The sequence below is a fragment of the Puma concolor genome, chromosome A2 (genome assembly GCF_028749965.1).
Source record: "Puma concolor isolate L17-30 chromosome A2, mPumCon1.1.hap2, whole genome shotgun sequence".
NCBI classification, from domain to species: domain Eukaryota; kingdom Metazoa; phylum Chordata; class Mammalia; order Carnivora; family Felidae; genus Puma; species Puma concolor.
In genome coordinates, this window is record NC_141668.1 from 14,385,230 (window position 1) to 14,406,889 (window position 21,660).

General features: G+C 37.4%; 1 protein-coding gene and 1 pseudogene across 7 annotated transcripts in view; both read left to right on the plus strand.

Annotated features, from left to right (window-relative positions):
• BRAF (B-Raf proto-oncogene, serine/threonine kinase) overlaps nucleotides 1–21,660 on the plus strand; it is a 167,253-nt gene that overhangs the window by 37,558 nt on the left and 108,035 nt on the right. The window lies entirely within an intron of this gene.
• LOC112867110 (U2 spliceosomal RNA) lies at nucleotides 5,507–5,606 on the plus strand (annotated as a pseudogene).

A 21,660-nucleotide genomic window follows, 5' to 3' on the forward strand; every position in this document is an offset into this window, starting at 1 on the left:
TCATAAAACTTCTTTCTCGTTTGAAGATTTTTATCAACTTAAGGTTTGAATTTTCGTAGATTATTAATGTGTATTATCTCGATAGCTGTGATCTTTGAATTTATAGGCGACTAAATTGAGATGTCATTTGTAGTAAGAGCAAGCGAAAAGTATGTTGCTGTTCACACTTGGTATTTAAGTAGATGCTTATATTATGCAATCAGTGCCAGCAGTTGGTTGTTAATTGAAGATAGTTTAACTGGAAAAATTTTAAGGATATTAAAATATAAACACCACATTTTAATTTAAAACATATTAATGTATTCTCCTATACCTATATTTTGATATAATGTTTGATTAATGTGCTGAGTGGAGTTCCATGTGTTTTTTCATGTCTCAGCAATACTTATAATGCATTATCCATAACCACCTGTTTTCTTTTTACTCTAATCATCTGTGAGTTGAGTGAACAAATTATGAGAGATTCTAGGGAAAGGAGGAAGATGACTTAGACTAGAGTGATAACAGGGGAAGTGATACAAAGTAATCTGACACATGATATATTTCAGCCATAGATCCAAGAGAATTTTCTCTTGAATTAATTTCCAAGTGCATAAATTTCAGAGACAAACTGAAAAAGAGAAATCACTGCTAAGAACCAAATTTTTGTTCTACAAGATCGAGTAAGATATTTTTTTCTTCATATCCAGGATCCAATCTTCTAGTGAATTCCATTGGCACTACTTTTGAAATATATCTTGAACCATACCATTTCTCACTGCTTTCGTTGCTACCATGTCAGTCTTAGCTACTTTCCTCTGTCCAATAACAATAACCTGTACATAAATGGTCTTGCCCCCTTGCGTTGTGGTCTCTACATGGCAATGGGAATGATCACTTAAAACGTAATTTATGTTATTTCTTTGCTCACAAAACCACACTTAAAATGGAACCTAGACTTTGTATGGTTTTCAAGATCTATATAATCTGACTCTTGCCAGCCTCTGTCACTTCATCTTCTAAACTAGTGATTCTCGGGGCGCCTGGGTGGCTCAGTTGGTTAAACATCCAACATCAGGTCAGGTCATGGTTTGTGAGTTCAAGCCCCACATGGTGTTCTGTGTTGTCAGTGCAGAGCCTGCTTTGGATACTCTCTCTCCTCTCTGTGTCCCTCCCCTGCTCTCTCTCTCTCTGTCTCAAAAGTAAACATTAAAAATATCATTAACAAAATAAAATAACTAGTGATTTTCAAAATGTAGTCCAGGGACAGCTAGAGGCTGCCAAGGCTCTTTTGGAGGATCCACAAGGCCAAAACTATTTTTATAAAATAATTATGATATTTTGTAAAAACTTTTTATAAAAATACTAATATGTTAATTTTTCAGAGTTTCCAGTTGTTCATTAATGTGTTTTATTGCTACAGATTAATGCAAAGTCATATGAGAATTCAGCTATCTTTTATTAAGCTAGTCATTAAAAAGAATTGCAAAGATGTAAAACACTGACATCCTTCTCACTAAATCTTTTTTGTTTTGGACTTTAAAAATAATTTGTGTTACATGATGGATTTCCTACTAAATTAATATTTTTACAATTTCTCAGTCTTATTTTCCAGTGTGGCAAATATTAACAGATATAGCCCACATAACCAAAGCTTTTAGAGATCCTCAATAATTGTTAAGAGTGTAAAGCGATCCTGGGGTGCCTGGGTGGGGCTTATCGGTTAAGCATCTGACTCTTGGTTTTGGTTCAGGTCATGATCTCACGGTTCATGAGTTTGAGCCCCGCATCAGGCTCTGCGCTGACAGTATGGGGCCTGCTTGGGATTCTCTCTCTTTCCCTCTGTTTCTGCCCCTCCTCTGCTCACTCTCACTCTCAAAAAATAAATACATAAACTTAAAAAAAAAAAAAAGTTTAAAGCAATCCTGAGACCAAAAAGTTTGAGAACTGTTGTTTTGCACTATCAGCATTTTCTTAACACCAGCTACATTGGCTTTCTTGTTCTTTGTAATCTCCAAGCACCCTTCTAACCTAGGGCTTTTTTCAGCAGCTGGTATTTTTTCCTATAGCCGAAGGGTATTCTTCCAAGCTTCCTCACTTCATTCAAATGTTCAAATGTCACCACCTCTTTGATGAGACCTTTCTTAACAGCAAACTGCTCTAAGAGCTTCTTCCCTACCCCCTGTCCCTTACTTAGACTGAATTTTCCTCCAAGCACTTGTCACTGTTGGAAATTAAGTGACATGTTTGTTTTCCTGTTTTGGTCTCCTACCTGAATATATACTCTGTGAGGGTGGGGATTTTGTTCACTGCTATGAGGCGAGAGCCTTGAACAGTGTTGGGTACATGAGTGATTAATCAGTTTTTGACAATGAAAAAAGTGAAAATACACAGAAACAGAATCCATGAGTAAAAATGTGAGTAATATAGAATATATACTCTGGAAATCTAATGCATGAATTACAGGATTTCTAGAAGGAAAAAAGCAGAGAAGTAAAAAATTAGTTAAATAATAGAAGACTGTATCTGAGCTGTAGAAAGACTTGAATATGTCGAAAGATAGAATAACAAGCAAAAGTTACATTTCCAGTTGAGATTCCTGAATATCAGGAAAAGAGATGATCATAAGCTTGTAGACAGAACAGAAAGGGAAGATAAGTCAACATTGGCAACACTGAGAGAAGAAAGTGTGTTTAAGAATCCCGTATCTGGCCAAGGTATTTTCAGACAAGAATGGAACCAAAGTATATACATCCCCCATATACACTATCTGTACACTAAAGAGACATGATTAAAAGTGGAAATCAACATCTATAGATGTTGATCCCATATACTGTAATGTTAACTTTTTAGAAATTAAAAAATGTTATTTTAATTCTAAATAAGTGATTCTGAAAGTGAGGTGCCTATACCAGTGGCAGCAGCATTACCTGGAAATGCCTTTTTAAAAAAATGTAGGTCCGGGGTGCCTGGGTGGCGCAGTCGGTTAAGCGTCCGACTTCAGCCAGGTCACGATCTCGCGGTCCGTGAGTTCGAGCCCCGCGTCACGCTCTGGGCTGATGGCTCAGAGCCTGGAGCCTGTTTCAGATTCTGTGTCTCCCTCTCTCTGACCCTCCCCCGTTCATGCTCTGTCTCTCTCTGTCCCAAAAATTTAAAAAAAAAAAAAAAAAAAAAAAGTTGAAAAAAAAATAAAAAAATTGTAGGCCCTATTGCAGACCTACTGAAACAGAAACTCTGGGTATGAGGCTCTGCAAGCTATATTCTAACCAGCTGTTTTAGTGATTTTGTACATGGTAGACTTTGAAGACCATTGTTAATCCTAGATCCAACTTAAAATAATAAACACAAGCATTTTAAGTAATTCTGTATGTTTTACTCTAAGGTTTTGACATATATTAATTTAATTTCTCCCCTAACTACCTTATGAAGTAGGTACTCTCATCATTTCCATTTTGTAGTTGAGAAATTTAGAAACTTGGCCAAGTATTCAGGACTGGTTAGTGGTGAATTAAGATTTTTTTTTAAGAGGTAATTATCTCTTTTTAAAAAATTATTTTGAGAGAGAAAAAGCACAAGCAGGGGAGGGACAGAGAGAGAGGAGAGAGCAAGAATCCCAAACAGGCTCCACACAGTCAGCGCAAAGCCCGATGTGGGGCTCGAACCCACGAACCATGAAATCATGACCTGAGTTGAAGTCAGATGCTTAACCAACTGATCCACTCAGGTGCTCCAGTGGTGAATTAAGATTTAAATCAAAGTATTATGACTACAAAGCCCATGCTTTTAGCCACTACAGAGCCCTAGTGCTTTCTTCAATTTGGGGGATGGAGCAGAACTAAGCAAGTTAGGAAATCCAAGAAGTATAAAGGAGAAGATTGACACACCTGAATATATAAAAATTTAAGATTTTTATAAGAAAATAGTGTGCACATAAAAAGATGATTACAATGGCAAAACTGACACATAACACAGGATTAACAGTTCTGCTATACAGAGAGCTCTCACAAATTGTTAAGAAAATGACTACATTAAAAATGGACAAAAGATACAAACCTATATAATTCATAAAAGAAGACATGCAGATTTCATAATATCTGAGTAGATACTCAAATCTCATTAGTAGTAGAAAAGGAAGTTGGTATTAACAGCAAGATTATTGTTTTTCCATCTGTGTGGTAGCAAAAAAAAAAAAAAAATGACATCAGGTACTAGCTGGAATATAGGAAAATCCTTTCAGTGTCTCTCAGCATCCTATCAGCACCTGTTTGGGTATGATAGGGCTGAGGTGCTGATAGGATTGAGATACGGGTACTGATAAGGATTGAGAATTTCTAAAACCTTTTGCAAAAGTACATGTTAATGTCTGTTACAGATTTGAAAAGCTGTGTGCATGTGTGTCCATCCTTTGATCCAGCAATTAATTGCCCTTTAGGGAATCTATCCCACAGAAATAAAAGCCCTGGCAAATGGATAACTGTATAACTATTGTGTATTGCAGCATTATTCAGCAAAATGTGCCAACAACCAGAATGTGAATGTCTCAATACATGGTTGAGTAAACTTGAACACAAAATTACCAGAACAATGATAGTTGCCAAGTAATAATATATAAAGTATAATCTTGGTTTTGTTTTTAAGAAGAACAGAAGAAAGGCAGAGAGAAAAATATGGAAGAGTATGACTCAAAGTGTTAACATTGATTACTTCAGAGTCATAGGATTGGGGTGAAGGTGGGAGGGAAAATTACAAACTGATTTTTTTTTAATGTCCTTATTTGATTTTTGTGGAACAAGGGGTGTGTGTGTCTGTGTGTCTGTCTGTTAAGTCTGTAGACGAAATGGGAATGGATTGGTGTTTTGCTTGCCAAATATAAAAACTTTCCAGTTTAGAATGTTAGATGTAGACTGATGGATGTATCTTTAGAAATGTCAAAATGTCTTCGTTTTGGACTACTTTTTTGTTGTGTGATCCATAGCTAGGTGGCTTATTTCTAAAATATGTGTAAGATCATAAAATACTCATGAATGTGTATTAGTATTGAAAATTCTCCTTAGGGACACCTGGGTGACTCTGTTGGTTGAGCATCTGACTCTTGATTTCATCTCAGGTCATGAGATGGAGCCCTGTGTCAGGCTCTGTGCCGAGAGCATGGAGGCTGCTTAAGATTCATTCTCTCTCCCTCCTTCCCTCTTGCCCTTCCCCCTGCCCCCGCTTGGTTGCTCACACTCAAAAATAAAAATATATAAATAAAAATGTTTTAAAAATAGTAAAAGTTTAAAAAAAGAATGAAAATTCTCCTTAAATGTTAAAGTAGGATGACATACACTGGACCCACCAAAAATAACCCCAAAATGTTCTGTAAGAATCAGATTTATCTGATGTGTGAATATTACTTTAGAAATTTTACTTATTTAATTAACTAAATTTCAGTAGTTAAGCAGATTTTATCATTAACCTTTACATTTGAATATATTTTAAACTTAGCTTTAATTAGATAAATTCTTTACCTGATTAAAACTTGGTCTTGATTGTTTCTCAGCTTTTTGGCTAAGATCAAGTGTAGTATCTGCTCTTACCAGTTTAAAACTTGGTCTTGAAATGCAAAAAACAAAAAAAAAAAACCACAAAAACTGTTAATAGAGTTGACTGCGCTGATTCATTATGGCTTTAAAAATTTTGTAGCTAGTATTTTATTGAAAATTGCCAAAAAATTAAAAAAAAATACAAAAGCATATGCACCGAAGGGCAACTTTAATTTCCATTCTGACAGAGCTCTAGTCTTACCTCTCACATGTAACCACTGTCAGTAGTTTCTGTGTGTTATTTCTGAGTTTGTCTGTATAAAGCCAACTGTTGGTGGACTTTGATGATGATGATGATGATGATGATGATGATGATGATGATGATGATGATGATTTTAGAGAGAGTGCATGTATGTGAGAGAGGGAGAGAGGGGGAGAGAATCTTAAGCAAGCTCAATGCTGAGCATGGAGCCTAGCTCAGGCTTGATCCCTTGGGATCCCTTGAGCCAAAAATCAAGAGTCGAATGCACAACCAACTGAGCCCCCAGACACCTCCCGCCACCACCCCCTTTTTTAGTTTTCTTTTTTTTTTTTTTGAGAGAGAGAGAAAGAGCAGGAGAGGGGCAGAGACAGAGGGAGAGAGAGAATCCAAAGCAGGCTCTGCACTGTCAGCACAGAGCCTAGTGTGGGGCTTGAATTCATAAACTGTGAAATCATGACCTGAGCAGAAACCAAGAGTCAGCTGCTTACTCTACTGAGCCACCCAAGCACCCTGCTGTCAGCTTTTTAAATTGTATATATTTTTGCTATACTGATTATGTAAATTATATATTCTTTATATTGGAAAAAATAAAGAACATTTATTTAATCAATGCCCAGAATATTTTTGATCTAGGGAAAACTTTTGAATTTAACTTATTTTTTTTTAAGTTTATTCATTTTGAGAGAGACAGCTCAAATGTGGGAGGGGCAGACGGGGGGGGACAGAGGATCAGAAGCAGGCTCTGTGCTGACAGCAGAGAGCCTGATGTGGGGCTTGAACTCATGAACCATGAGATCATGACCTTAACCAAAGCCAAGAGTTGGATGCTTAACCAACTGAGCCACCCAGGCACCCTTGACTTTAACTTTTTAAAAACTTTTTTAATTTTTTAAATTTAATTTATTTTTAATTTACACCCAAATTAGCATATAGTGCAACAATGATTTCAGGAGTAGATTCCCTAGTGCCCCTTACCCATTTAGCCCATCCCCCCTCCCATACCCCCTCTAGTAACCCTCTGATGTTCTCCATGTTTATGAGTCTCTTACGTTTTGTCCCCCTCCCTATTTTTATATTATTTTTGTTTCCCTTCCCTTATGTTCATCTGTTTTGTCTCTTAAAGCCCTCATATGAGTGAAGTCGTATGATTTTTGTCTTTCTCTGACTAATTTCACTTAGCATAATCCCCTCCAGTTCCATCCACCTAGTTGCAAATGGTAAGATTTCATTCTTTTTGATTGCTGAGTAATACTCCAGTGTGTGTGTGTGTGTGTGTGTGTGTGTGTGTGTGTGTGTGTGTGTACACACACACACTTTGGCTATTATATATATATATATATATATATATATAGTATAAAGTATATATATATATACTTTATACTATATATACTTTGGCTATATATATATATATATCTCCATACTTTGGCTATTGTTGATAGTGCTTCTATAAACATGGGGGTGCATATGTCCCTTTGAAACAGCACACCTGTATCCCTTGGATAAATACCTAGTAGTGCAATTGCTGGGTCGTAGGGTAGTTCTATTGTTAGTTTTTTGAGGAACCTCCATACTGTTTCCAGAGTGGCTGCACCAGCTTGCATTCCCACTTGACTTTAACTTTTTTTTTTTTTTTTTAATTTTTTTTTTTTTTCAACGTTTATTCATTTTTGGGACAGAGAGAGACAGAGCATGAACGGGGGAGGGGCAGAGAGAGAGGGAGACACAGAATCCGAAACAGGCTCCAGGCTCTGAGCTGTCAGCCCAGAGCCCGACGCGGGGCTCGAACTCACGGACTGCGAGATCGTGACCTGGCTGAAGTCGGACGCTCAACCGACTGCGCCACCCAGGCGCCCCCGACTTTAACTTTTAATAATAAGTAGATAAATAGTAGAAAAAGCAAAAAATTTACCTTTCCTTTCAATATTTTGAATTATTAGAGAAATTGACACTTGTCCTCTTCTATCAGGTAGTAAGAGAAAGTTGTTGGACGGTTTTCAGTCTGGCATAATCATAAATGTGGCATCTCAATCTGTTCATTCATCTGTTTATTGTTTTCTGTGTTATTATGTGTATGTATGATAGGAAATACCTGAATACAGGTATTTTACTAACTCCCTTAGTCAAAAGAGGGATTTAAGTCTGAGTTTGGTACAAAACTACCTGAATATATGTGCCAATTGTTTACTAAAGTTAGAGAACTCCAGTTGCTTGGCACCTGCAGACCTTGGAGGAAGTTACGATGGCACCTGTCATCCTTGCGCCCTGGTATTTCTTTTGGATAGAACTTTGACAACCTTTTAGATTCTCTACGGGCTTACTGTCCTAATTAGGTTTTATAAGCCTTTTTGAGTTGATTTTGGCAATTTAGATTTTTATATAAGTGTCTATTTCAACCAAATTTTCAATTTATTGAGATTGTGTATAATACTGCCATCAGTGTCTTTAATCTTTATCTCCATGTGTTTTACCTTTCTGATTCTTAATGTATTTTATTTTCTTTTTGAGATTTTCAGGGTATTGATCAATATTAATAATTTCTTCAACGAATTAATCCTTAGTTTATTTAACTTAATGCACTTAATTTTTGTTTGCTCTTTTGTTAATTCCTGTTACTATATTTATTTCTTCTCAGGGTTTTTTGTTGTGATTATTGTTCTATCTTACATCAGTTTATTTTCAGATTGATTTTTTTTTCCCCTAATAAGTACATTTGAGGCTATTGATTTTCTCTTTTAAATATTGCTTTGGCTCCCTCCCATAAGTGTTGATATGCAGTGTGTAATTATCAATCAATTCTGAATATTGTACTTTCAGTTGTGGATTTTTCTTTAAGTCAGGAGGTATTTGGAAGTTGAATGTTTTTTCTTGGTTGTTTTATATTATTTTTTATTTATTTTTAATGTTTATATTTGACAGAGAGAGAGAGAGAGAGCATGCCCACGAGTGGGCATGGGCAGAGAGAGAGGGTGACAATCTGAAGTAGGCTTCAGGCTCTGAGCTGTCAGCACAGAGCCCAATGCAGGACTCGAACTCATGAGCCATGAGATCATGACCTAAGCCAAAGTCTCACGCTCAACTGACAGAGCCACTCAGGCGCCCCTGGAAGTTGAGTTTTTAAAAAACTTCCCAGTGCCTGGATTCATAGGTTTGTTTGACTGACTGATTGATTTTTATTTTTTAGCTGTAATTTCAGTTTTTTTTTTTTTTTTTCAAGTAGGCTCCACACCCAACACGGGCCTTGAATTCATGACTCTGGGATTAAGAGTCAGATGCTCTATTGACTGAACCAGCCAGGTGCCCCTGCTGTAATTTTATTCCTAATTTACAGTTTGGCTATCTTATGGTTAGAGAAGAAGGCTATAAGTATCTACATATTGACATTCCTGAGATTTCCTATATGTTCTAATACATAATTAGTTTTCTAAATACTGATCCTTAGCTTTCTCCCCTCCCCCATTCTAAGGTTATTTTAAGTAAGATATAATTCACATGCCATAAAAATTGTCCTTCTAAAGTATACAAGTCAGTAGATTTTAGTATACTCACAAGGTTGTGTAACCATCATCAGTGAGTCCAGAACATTTTTGCTACTCCAGAAAAAGCCCGTATTCCCATTAGCTGTCAGTTCCAGTTCTCGCTCTTTTTCAGTCCCCTGGCATCCACCATTCTTTCTGTGTCTATAGATTTGCCTGTTCTGGGTATTTCCTATAAAAGGAATCATACAATATGTGCCCTTTAATGTCTGTCTTCATTTACTTAATATAATACTTTGAAAGTTCATTTATGTTGTCGCATGTGTCAGTCCTCCATTCCTTTTTTTTTTTGTAAATTGAGGTGAAATACACATAACATAAGCCACTTTAAAGTGAAAAATTCAGTGGCATTTAGTATATTCACCATGTTGTACAACCACCACTGATGTCTAGTTCAAAATACATTCATCACTCTAAAATAAAACCATGTACCAACTAAGCAATTTTTCTCCATTCTTCTCTCTCCCAACCTCCGAAGGTCACCAGTTTGCTTTCTGTTACCATGGATGTATCTATTCTTAATATTTTATACAAATGGAATCATAAAATATATGACCTTTTGTGTCTGGTTTCTTTCACTTAGCATAATGTTTTCCAGGATTATCTACGTTGTACTTTCCTTTTTATGGGTGAATAACATTCCATTGTCCTATACCACAATTTGTTTATCCATTCATCCATTGATGGATGTTTGGGGATTACTTACAACTTTTGGCTATTGTGAATAGTGCTGCTATGAATATTGGTGTACTTGTATTTGGGTACCTGTACTTTAGGTGTACTTGTATTGGGTACTTGTATTTTAGGTGTATACCTAGGAGTGGAATTGCTGGGTCACACGGTAATTCTGTGTTGTTTTTTTTGTTGTTGTTTTGAGGAACCAGCAAACTTGGTACAGCAGCTGCATCGTTTTACATTCCCATCAGCAGTGCATGAGGGTTCCAGTTTCTTCATATTCTCACCAACACTTGTTGTTTTATGTGTGTGTGCCTTTAAATAATAACCATTCTAGTAGATGTGAGATGAAAACACATTGTGATTTTGATTTGCATTTCTCTGTTGATTCATGATTTTGAGCATCTTTTTATGTATTTGTTGGCTTTTTTTGTATATCTTTGAAGAAATATCTGTTAAAGTAGTTTCCCCATTTTTTAATTGAGTAGTCTTTGTTTTTGAGTTCTTTCTATCTTCTGGATACCAGACCTTTATCAGATACAAGATGTGCAAATATCGTCTTCCCTTCTGTAGATTGTCTTTTTACTTTCTGGATAATGTCCTCTACACAAATATTTTTTATTTTGTTGAAATCCAGTTTTTTTCTTTTGTGCTTTGGTGTCATAAGTAAGAATCCATTGTCAAATCCAAGGTCATTAAGATTTACCCCTGTTTTATTCTAAGAATTTATAGTTTTAGCTCTCATGTTTAGGTCATTTATCCGTTTTGAGTTAATTTTCATCTATCATGTGAGGTAGACATCGGCATTTATAGTATAAATTTGCTACAAGGCACTGCTTTTGCTGTATCCCATCAGGTTTCTTAATATGTTATGTTTTCATTTTCATTTCTCTGAAAGTATTTTTTTTTAAGAGTTTTTTTAATGTTTTTTATTTATTTTTGAGAGAGAGAGAGAGAGAGAGACAGACAGAGTGCGAGCAGGGGAAAGGCAGAGAGAGAGGGAGACACAGAATCCGAAGCAGTCTCCAGGCTCTGAGCTGACAGCACAGAGCCCGACGTGGGGCTCGAACTCACAAACTGTGAGATCATGAGCTGAAGTCGATGCTTAACCGACTGAGCCACCCAGGCTCCCCATCTGAAAGTATTTTCTAATATGCCTCGTAATTTCTTTGACTTTACATCTATATTCAAAAGGGATATGGGTGTGTAGTTAATTTTTTTTTTTTTTTACTATGGTCTTTCATGATGGTATAAGGGTAATGCTGGCCTCAAAAAGTGAGTTGGAAAAGGTTTCCTCCTATTTTTGAAGAACATTGTATAGAATTAGTCTCATTTTTTATTTTTTAAAACATTTTGTAGGGTTTGTCACTGAAATCATTTGGATCTAGAGATTTCTTTTTAGGAAGGTTTGTAAAATATTTTTTTAGTTTCCTTCATGGTTTGAGGAACATTAAGATGATCTCTTCCACCTTGTGGGAGATATTGTGTGTGTGTGTGTATGGTTTTTGAGGAATTGGTTGACTTCTTCTAAGATTTGGAATTTATGTACATCTTGAATTTTTCATAGTATTTTCTTATTATCAACGTCTAAATATCTTTGAGGGTCTATAGTTTATTTTTCTTTCATTACTAATGCCGGTAATTTATATCTTCTCCTTTTTCATTCTCATTAGAGATCTATAAATTTATGTTTTCAAAGAACTAGCTTTGGTTTGTTAAAAAACAAAAACCAATTGAGTAAATTTTAAAGATTTTATTAGCCAGGGCATCTGGGTAGCTTGGTGGAGTGTTCGACTCTTGATTTCAGCTCAGGTGAGGATCCCAGGGTTTTGGGATCAAGCCCTGTGTCAGATTCCACACTGAGCCTGGAGCCTGCTTAAGATTCCCTCCTCCCTCCTCCCCTCCATCCCCCACCCCCAACTCCTTCTCCCCTGCTTATGCTTACTTACTTTCTCTAAGTAAATAAATAAATATTTTATTAGCCTTATTCAACAATTCATGAATTGGGCAGCGTTGCATCTAGCAGATAGAAAGGAGCTACAAAGAGCTGTGCACAATGGAAGACTTTTATAGGCAGAAGGAGGTAGGACAAAGAAGCTATTCTAGCAAAGAGCTAATATTTTCCAGGCAAGGTCACTTTCTTTGTGGGAGACAGCAGGGGTCTACAAATTACTAACTGGGTATTCCAGGCTGACTGGGTAAGGTTACATTCCTGGGAAAGACCAAAACTACAGTTATGTCAGATATTAAGTCTTGGTTTGGGGATGTGGGCTTAGCACAAGGGACTCCATTTTTAGCCTGTTGTCTTATTTAACAGTGTAATTTGTTAAAAGTATTTCCTTCCCTGTTTACAATTTAACTGATTTCTCCTCTGTATCTGTCTTCCTTTTCTTTGGGTTTATTTTGCTTTTTCTCTAGTTCCTTGAGGTGAATTTGAGACCATTTTTATTTTCTAATAAATGATATAATTTTAATGGCATAAAGTCACCTTTAAGTCATACTTTAGCTGCAATTTACAAACTCAGTATGTTGCATTTTCATTTTTACTTCTTTTTATAATTACTGGATTGTTCATCAAAATATTGTTAATGATTTTTGCGTCTGTGCTTTTGAAGGCTGTTGCTTTGTGGTTTTGAGGCCTCCTCTTTGACCCAGGCATTGTTAAGAAGTGTGTTGTTTTATTTCCAAGTGTTTGGAGATTTTCTGATTATCTTTATGTTTCTAGTTTAATTCTGTTATGGTTAGAGATAAGTTTGTATTTTTTAAAACTTTGAAGGTTTGTTTTATGATTTAGAATAATATCATGTATCTTGGTAAATATTCTGTGTGCATTTAACAAAAATTTGTATTCTGCTATTGTTAAGTCAAGTGTTATGTTTTTAAGATAATTTGATCCAGTGGGCTGAAGAAGTTGTTTATTTTTTTCTATATCCTTACTGATCTTTCTGCTCGTTCTGTTGCTGAAAGAGGAGTGTTGAAGTCAAGTACAATTGTGAATTTGTTTTCCTTTCATGTTCTAAGTTTTTATTTAATGTTTAAAAAAATTTTTTTTAATGTTTATTTTTGAGAGAGAGAGAGCGAGCATGGGTGGAGGAGGGGCAGAGAGAGAGGGAGACACAGCACCTGAAGCAGGCTCCAGGCTTTGAGCTGTCAGCACAGAGCCCGATGCGGGACTCAAACTCACTAACTGTGAGATCATGACCTGAGCTGAAGTCGGATGCTTAACTGACTGAGCCACCCAGCACCCCTATGTTTTTTAAAGCTTTGTTAGTGGGAATACTTGTCTCTTAGTGAATTGACCCTTTTATCACTATGTGGTGTCACTTTTTCTCCTTTTTTTTTTTCCTTGTAGTCTATTTTATCTGATATTAACATAGTAAAGCTTTCTTTTTTTGATTTAACTTTTTTTTATTTTTTAAAATTTACATCCAAATTAGTTAGTATATAGTGAAGCAATGATGTCAGTAGATTCCTTAATGCCCCTTACCCATTTAGCCCATCCCCTCTCCCACAACCCCTCCAGCAATCCTGTTTGTTCTCCATATTTATGAGTCTCTTTTGTTTTTTCCCCCTCCCTGTTTTTATATTATTTTTGTTTCCCTTCCCTTATGTTCATCTCTTTTGTCTCTGAAAGTCCTCATATGAGTGAAGTCATATGATTTTTGTCTTTCTCTGACTAATTTCACTTAGCATAATACCCTCCAGTTCCACCCATGTGGTTGCAAATGGCAAGATTTCATTCTTTTTGATTGCCGAGTAATACTCCATTATATATATAAACCACATCTTTATCCATTCATCCATCGATGGACATTTGGGCTCTTTCCATACTTTGGCTATTGTTGATAGTGCTGCTATAAACATGGGGGTGCATGTGTCCCTTTGAAACAGCACACCTGTATCCCTTGGATAAATGCCTAGTATTGCAATTTCTGGGTCGTAGGGTAGTTCTATTTTTAGTTTTTTGAGGAACCTCCATACTGTTTTCCAGAGTGGCTGTAACCAGCTTGCATTCCCACCAACAATGCAAAAGAGATCCTCTTTCTCTGCATCTTTGCCAACATCTGTTGTTGCCTGAGTTGTTAATGTTAGCCATTCTGACAGGTGTAAGGTGGTATGTTATTGTGGTTTTGATTTGTATTTCCCTGATGATGAGTGATGTTGAGCATTTTTTCATGTGTCGGTTGGCCATCTGGATGTCTTCTTTGGAGAAGTGTCCATTCATGTCTTTTGCCATTTCTTCACTGGATTATTTGTTTTCTGGGTGTTGAGTTTGATAAGTTCTTTGTAGATTTTGGATACTAACCCTTTATCTGATATGTCATTTCCAAATATCTTCTCCCATTCTGTTGGTTGCCTTTTAGTTTTGCTGATTGTTTCCTTCGCTGTGCAGAAGCTTTTTATTTTGATGAGGTCCTAATAGTTCATTTTTGCTTTTACTTCCCTTGCCTCCGGAGACGTGTTGAGTAAGAAATTGCTGCGGGCAAGATCAAAGAGGTTTTTGCCTGCTTTGTCCTCAAGGATTTTGATGGCTTTCTGTCTTACATTGAGGTCTTTCATCCACTTTGAGTTTATTTTTGTGTATGGTGTAAGAAAGTGGTCCAGGTTCGTTCTTCTGCATGTCGCTGTCCAGTTTTCCCAGCACCACTTGCTGAAGAGACTGTCTTTATTCCATTGGATATTCTTTCCTGCTTTGTCAAAGATTAGTTGGCCACATGTTTGTGGGTCCATTTCTGGGTTCTCTATTCTATTCCCTTGATCTGAGTGTCTGTTCTGCCAGTACCATACTGTCTTGATGATTACAGCTTTGTAGTATAGCTTGAAGTCCAGGATTGTGATGCCTCCTGCTTTGGTTTTCTTTTTCAAGATTGCTTTGGCTATTCGGGGTCTTTTCTGGTTGCATACAAATTTTAGGATTATTTGTTCTAGCTGTGTGAAGAATGCTGGTGTTACTTTGATAGGGATCGCATTGAATATGGAGATTGCTTTGGGTAGGATCAACATTTTAACAATATTTGTTCTTCCTTTCCAGGAGCATGGAATCTTTTTCCATTTCTTTGTGTCTTCTTCAATGTCTTTCATCAGCTTTCTATAGTTTTCAGTGTATAGATTTTTCACCTCTTTGGTTAGATTTATTCCTAGGTATTTTATGGTTTTTGGTGCAATTGTAAATGGGATTGATTCCTTGATTTCTCTTTCTGTCGCTTCATTGGTGGTGTATAGGAATGCGAACGATTTCTGTGCATTGATTTTATATCCTGCAACTTTGCAAGTAGAATTCATGAATAAGCTCTAGCAGTTTTTTGGTGGAATCTTTTGGGTTTTCCATATAGAGTATCATGTCATCTGTGAAGAGTGAAAGTTTGACCGCCTCCTGGCCGATTTGGATGCCTTTTATTTCTTTGTGTTGTCTGATTGCAGAGGCTAAGACTTCCAATACTATGTTGAATAACAGTGGCGAGAGTGGACATCCCAAGCTTTCTTTTGATAATAGTTTGTATGATATATGTATTTCCCCATCCTTTTATCCTCCCTGAGTTGTTTGTAGACATCATATAGTTGGATATTTTGTGATCTCTTCTGACAATCATTATCTCTTAATTTGTATCTGTAGACCCATTTACATTTAATATAATTATTGATATGTTTGGATCTAGGTTTACCAGTTTAGTAATTTGTTTTATGTTAGTTTTCTCTGTTTTTAATTATTCTCTTTCTCCTCTCCTGCTTTCTTTTGGATTCTGTGTATATTTTTTAGTATTCTATTTTAAATTTCCTTAGTGTGGTAATCCTGTGTTTATATAGTTTTTCTTTAGTGATTACTCTGGAGATTATAATATACATACTAAAGTTTTCAGTGTCTGCTTAGAATAAATTTTGTATCCCCTTAGATGGATTATGGAAATGTTACCACTATATAGCTGTTTTTATCCTTCTGCCCCCCCTTTTGTTACTGTCAACTTGCATGTTACCTTTGTTTTCATATAAAGCCCCATTAGGCAATGTTATCAATTTTCCTTTCAACTATTAAACATATTTAAAGAATGTAAGACGGGGTGCCTGGGTGACTCACTCGGTTAAGTGTCTGACTCTTGGTTTCGGTTCAGGTCATGATCTCACGGTTTTGTGGGTTCAAGCCCCACATCAGGCTCTGTGCTGACAGCACAAAGCCTGCTTGGGAGTCTCTCTCTCTCTCTCTCTCTCTCTCTCTCTCAAAATAAGTAAATAAACTTAAAAAAAAACAATGTAAGACTAGAGGATTCATGTATTTATATTTATATATATATATAATAAATCCACATATATATGTATGTATATATATATATATATATATATATATATATATATTAATGTTTATTTATGAGAGAGAGCATGAGTGGGGGAGTGGCAGAGAGAGGGGGAGACAGAATCTGAAGCAGGCTCCAGCCTCTGAGTTGTCAGCAGATTGTCCGACATGGGGCTCGAACCCATGAACTGTGAGATCATGACCTGAGCTGAAGTCAGATGCTTAACTGACTGAGCCACACAGGTGTCCCCATGTATTATATTTACCTAGACATTTGCCATTTCTGGTAGCAATTCTTATAGAGCAGGTCTGTTGAGAACAAATACTCTTAGTTTTCATTTATCTGAAAATATCTTTGTTTCACTTAATCCTCAAAGATATTTTTACCAGATATAGAATTCTAGGTTGTCAGTTCTTTTCTTTCAGCCCTTGAAAATGTTATGCTACTTACTTCTGATGAGAAATCTGTAGTCATCTGAAATGTTGTTTTCTGTTGTTGTTTTTTAAAAATTTTTTGTTGATGTTTTATTTTATTTTTTCTTTTTTTTTCTTTTTTTTTCAACGTTTTTATTTATTTTTGGGACAGAGAGAGACAGAGCATGAACGGGGGAGGGGCAGAGAGAGAAGGAGACACAGAATCGGAAACAGGCTCCAGGCTCTGAGCCATCAGCCCAGAGCCCAACGCGGGTCTCGAACTCACGGACCGCGAGATCGTGACCTGGCTGAAGTCGGACGCTTAACCGACTGCGCCACCCAGGCGCCCCTGTTTTGTTTTTGAGAAAGACATAGAGACAGAGCATGAGCTGGGGAGGGGCAAAGTGAGAGGGAGACACAGAATCCGAAGCAGGCTCCAGGCTCTGAGCTGTCAGCACAGAGCAGGACACAGGGCTTGAACTCACAAACCACAAGATTGTGACCTGAGCTGAAGTTAGAGGCTTAACCGACTGAGCCATCCAGGCGCCCCATGAAATGTTGTTTTCTTATAGTTTATGGGTAATTTTTATTTGTCTGCTTGCAAGATAATTTGTCTTGGTTTTCAACATTTAATGTATATGTTTATTTCTGTGTATTTATCCATTTTGGGATTTACTATCATTTCAGAATCTTACACGTTTTGTCAAATTTGGGAAGATTTCAGCCATTATTTCTTCAGTTTTTTTTTTGTTTTTGTTCTTGTTTTTGCTTCACTTTCCTCTCCATTTGGAGTTCAGGGACACATCTGTTAGATCTTACTGTTGTCTCACAGAACTTTGAAGTTCTGTTTTTTTAATTTTCAATTCTTTTTTTCCCCCTCTGCTGTTAAGATTGGATAATTTCTGTTGATCTATCTTCATGTTCACTGACTCTTCTATTTTCATTCTGGTGTGGAATCCAACCATGAGTTTTCAAATTTTCTGTTATTTAAATGTTCAGTTGTAAAGTTTCTGTTGATTCTTCTGTCTTCACTGTGTGGAGGCTCTCTAGCTTATTTCTTTTAAGATTTTATTTTTAAGTAATCTCTATACCCAGTGTGGGGCTCAGACTTACAACCTTGAGATCAAGAGTCTTTGCTGTACCAACTGAGCAGCTAGTGCCCCAAGAATATTTTTTGATCACTTGTTGAAGCATATTTATTACAGTTGTTAGATGACTTTGACGTCTGGGTCATCTTGGGGTTAGTATCATTTGGTTGTCTTTTCCATGCAGGTTGGGGACTTTGCTGGTTCTTTGTGCAGAGTAATTTTGAATTGTTTCCTGATGTTTTTAATATTGTGTTAAGAGAATTAATCTAAGACATGAGACTTACAGGTTCATACTGAGGCATAGAAATGCTCTTTGCAGTTATCTCTCCTTTTTTTTGCTTCGGCTGTGTTCAGGAAAGCAGAAACTTAGAGCAGGCAAGTTGAAAAATAGGCCAAAGTCTTTACTCTAGTTATCCAAGTCAGAAGGATGAGCTCACCAGAGACTCAGAAGTAAAGAGAGCTGCCTGTAAGGACTTACAGTGTTAAGATTATCTGGAACCTTAGAGCTGTGTATTCTCTTCAGGTAGGCCTTTTCAGTATTAAGAAAAGTTAGACTCTCAAAAATAAACTAAAATTAGTAACATTAATGAGACAGTATAGAATTACTTTTTTCCTTAAGGATTTAGCATACAATTTTGAAATGTAGTTTTGAATGGTATTTTTGAAATCTGTTTCTATTTTAAATTTTCTAAAAGTTAGGGGCGCCTGGGTGGCGCAGTCGGTTGAGCATCCGACTTCAGCCAGGTCACGATCTCGCGGTCCGTGAGTTCGAGCCCCGCGTCGGGCTCTGGGCTGATGGCTCAGAGCCTGGAGCCTGTTTCCGATTCTGTGTCTCCCTCTCTCTCTGCCCTTCCCCCGTTCATGCTCTGTCTCTCTCTGTCCCAAAAATAAATAAACGTTGAAAAAAAAAATTAAAAAAAAAAAAAGTTAATATAAAGATTTATATTCTCATGTTGTAGCTCACAGAAAAGGGCATATTGTTTTTTTAGTAGTATATGTGCTACTGAAGTGAGCACAGAGCATGTTATTTTTTGAATATCACAATAGATACCTTAGGTATGTAGAGGAAAGAATTATTAATTTTTTAATCAAAGAAAGTTATCTTAAAAGTTTATATTGAATCACTATATTGTACACTTGAAACTAATATTACACTGTCTAACTGGAATTTAAATAACTGGAACTAACTAACTGGAATTTAAATAAAAACTTATAAGAAGAAAGTCTACAGTATGCAGAGATGGCTGGGAGGGTGGAAGAATAAGAGGGCCCTAAGATCACCTTGTGCCATGGATACAACTAGATAACACATCAACATCAATAACCAAGAAAGTGACCTGAGGAGGAGTAGAACAATCTCCTCAACTATAAGTAGAGAACAGGCCACATTGAAGAGGGTAGGAAGGGTGGAGATGCAGTGGGGAGCTAAATGAACTTGGACCACCCACAGGGCCGGGGAGCTGACAGCTAAGGGAATGGAGAGAAGCAGAATATCAGTGAGCCTGCAGAGGGAGGACGAATGCCCATAATATTTGGTGCTGAAAACCAGGGGCTGAATTAATGAGTTCTTAAAACCAGCAGGACTTAAAGCCTGAAATGTTAATATCAGTAGGCTTGGCTCTCCGGGAGCCTAGAGGGTGATTGGAAGCTGAGTACCTGCTCTTAAAGAGATAGCAAGACAAAGAGCCCACAGACTTATAGCATAGAAGCAGCAGTTCGAAAAACACCTAGGACGTACTGGGAGGGAAAGTACGCTACTCATCTTGGAGTATGTCCCCAAGGGGCAAAGATCACTGAGGGACCTCTCTAGGGAGAGAGGAGCTGGCGGGTGCCATCTCCTTCCCCTCACCCCCAGCATAAACACACAGCCACCTGTGGGAACCAGCATTGCCTCCACATTCACTACTTAACATGCTTACACCAGGCTCCACCCCATGCTTTCAGTGGATCTGCCCTTTTCAGTCATGCTTATGTCAGTCCCCTTACCTCATTCCTGGCACTGCGGGTCCCTTCCCCCAGACCTTGCCAACACCATGTCTTCCAGCCCACATGTCTTGTGGGGCCTCGGTCTCGGCAGGTGGTGGTGGTGGGCCATGCAGAAGCCCCGGGTGCACCTTGTTAAAATTGTGCCCCTACCTGCTTGGCATGCTTTGCATATCTGCCCTGGCCAGCCCCTGGTCCTGGTGGAGGCGGCAGCCACAGCAGGTCTCATTCCACACACACCAGTGCACACCTTGTTAACACTACTCACCACCTCAGCTGGGGCTCAGACACTGCTCGCAGCAGGCAAGAGAACATCTGCCGACAACTGAAGAAAAAAGTGGCCAGCATAAAAGGGCCTGGGCAACACAGGACACCCCCTGAAGTGCCAGTTTCTGGTGAACGGGCGACATTGTACTGCAGGGCACTAGAGGATCTCTTCTTCATAAGGCCATTACTTTCAAGAGCAGGAGACACAGCTGATTTTCTAACACACAGAGACAGACACAGAGAGTTAGATGAAGTGAGGAGACAGTAGACTGTGTCCCAGATGAAAGAATAGGGCAAAATCAAAACAAAAGAGCTAATAAACAAAACAGATATAAGTAATATGCCTAATAAAGAATTTGAAGTAATGATCATAAAGGTACTAGACTTGAGAAAAGAGTGGAGGACATCAGTAAGAACCTTAACAGAGATCAAAAAAGAACTAGGCAGAGATGAAGAACACAATGAAATAAAAAGTACACCAGATGGAATAAATAACAAGCTAGAGGAAACAGAGGAGCAAATTAGTGACCAAAAAACAGAGTAATGGAAAGTAATCAAGCTGAGCAGGTGAGAGAAAAAAATATGCAAAATGCAGATAGACTTAAGGAACTGAGCGACTCCATCAAGTGTAATAACATTCACATTATAGGGATCTCAGAAGAAGAAGAAGGAGAGAGAGAAAAGGGTCAGAAAATTTACTTGAAGAAATAATGCTGAAAACTTCTCTAATGTGGGGGCAAAAATGGATATCCAGATCCACGGGGGCACAGAGGTTCCCCCAACAAAGTCATTCCAGGGATGTCCACACCAAGATGCATGGTAATTAAAATGACAAAAAACAGTGATAAAGAGAATTTTAAAAGCAGCAGGAGAAAAGACAGTTACATGTAAGAGAAACACCATAAGGGTATCCCTGGACTTTTCAGCAGAAACTCTGCAGGCCACAGGGGAGTGGCCTGATATATTCAAAGTGTTGAAAGGAAAAAAAATCTGAAGCCAAGAATACTGTACCCAGTAAGGCTTTCATTCAGAATAGGAGGAGAGAGAGTGTTTCTCAGACAACAAAAGCTAAAGTAGTCATGACGACTAAACCAGCCCTATAAGAAACAATAAAGGGGACTCTTTGAGTAGAAAGGAAAGACTATGAGTACGAGTAAGAACACTAAGAATGCAAAAGCAGTAAAAATAAGTATATGTGTAAAAATAAAAAATCAGTCAAGGGATTCACAAAGTAAAAGGATGTAAAATAAGACACCATATACCTAAAAGGTGTGTGTGTGGTGGGGGGGGGGGGGGCGAGGATGAAGAGTAAAGAATGGATTCAAAGTTAGGCAAACGTCAATTTAATATAGACTGCTGTATGCAGAAGGTGTTATATATAAATCGAATGGTGATCACAAATCAAAAACTAGTAATATATATGCAAAAAGTAAAGAGAAAGGAATCTAAAGTTATCACTAAAGAAAGCCAGCAAACCGTGAAAGAGGGCAAGAGAAGAACAACAAAAACAACCACAAAACAAGTATAAAAAATGGCAATAAGTACATATCTATCAATAATTACTTTGAATGTAAATGGACTAAAAGCTCCCACCAAAAGTCATAGGGTGATAGAATGAATAAAAAACAAGATCCTTCTATATGCTGCCTGC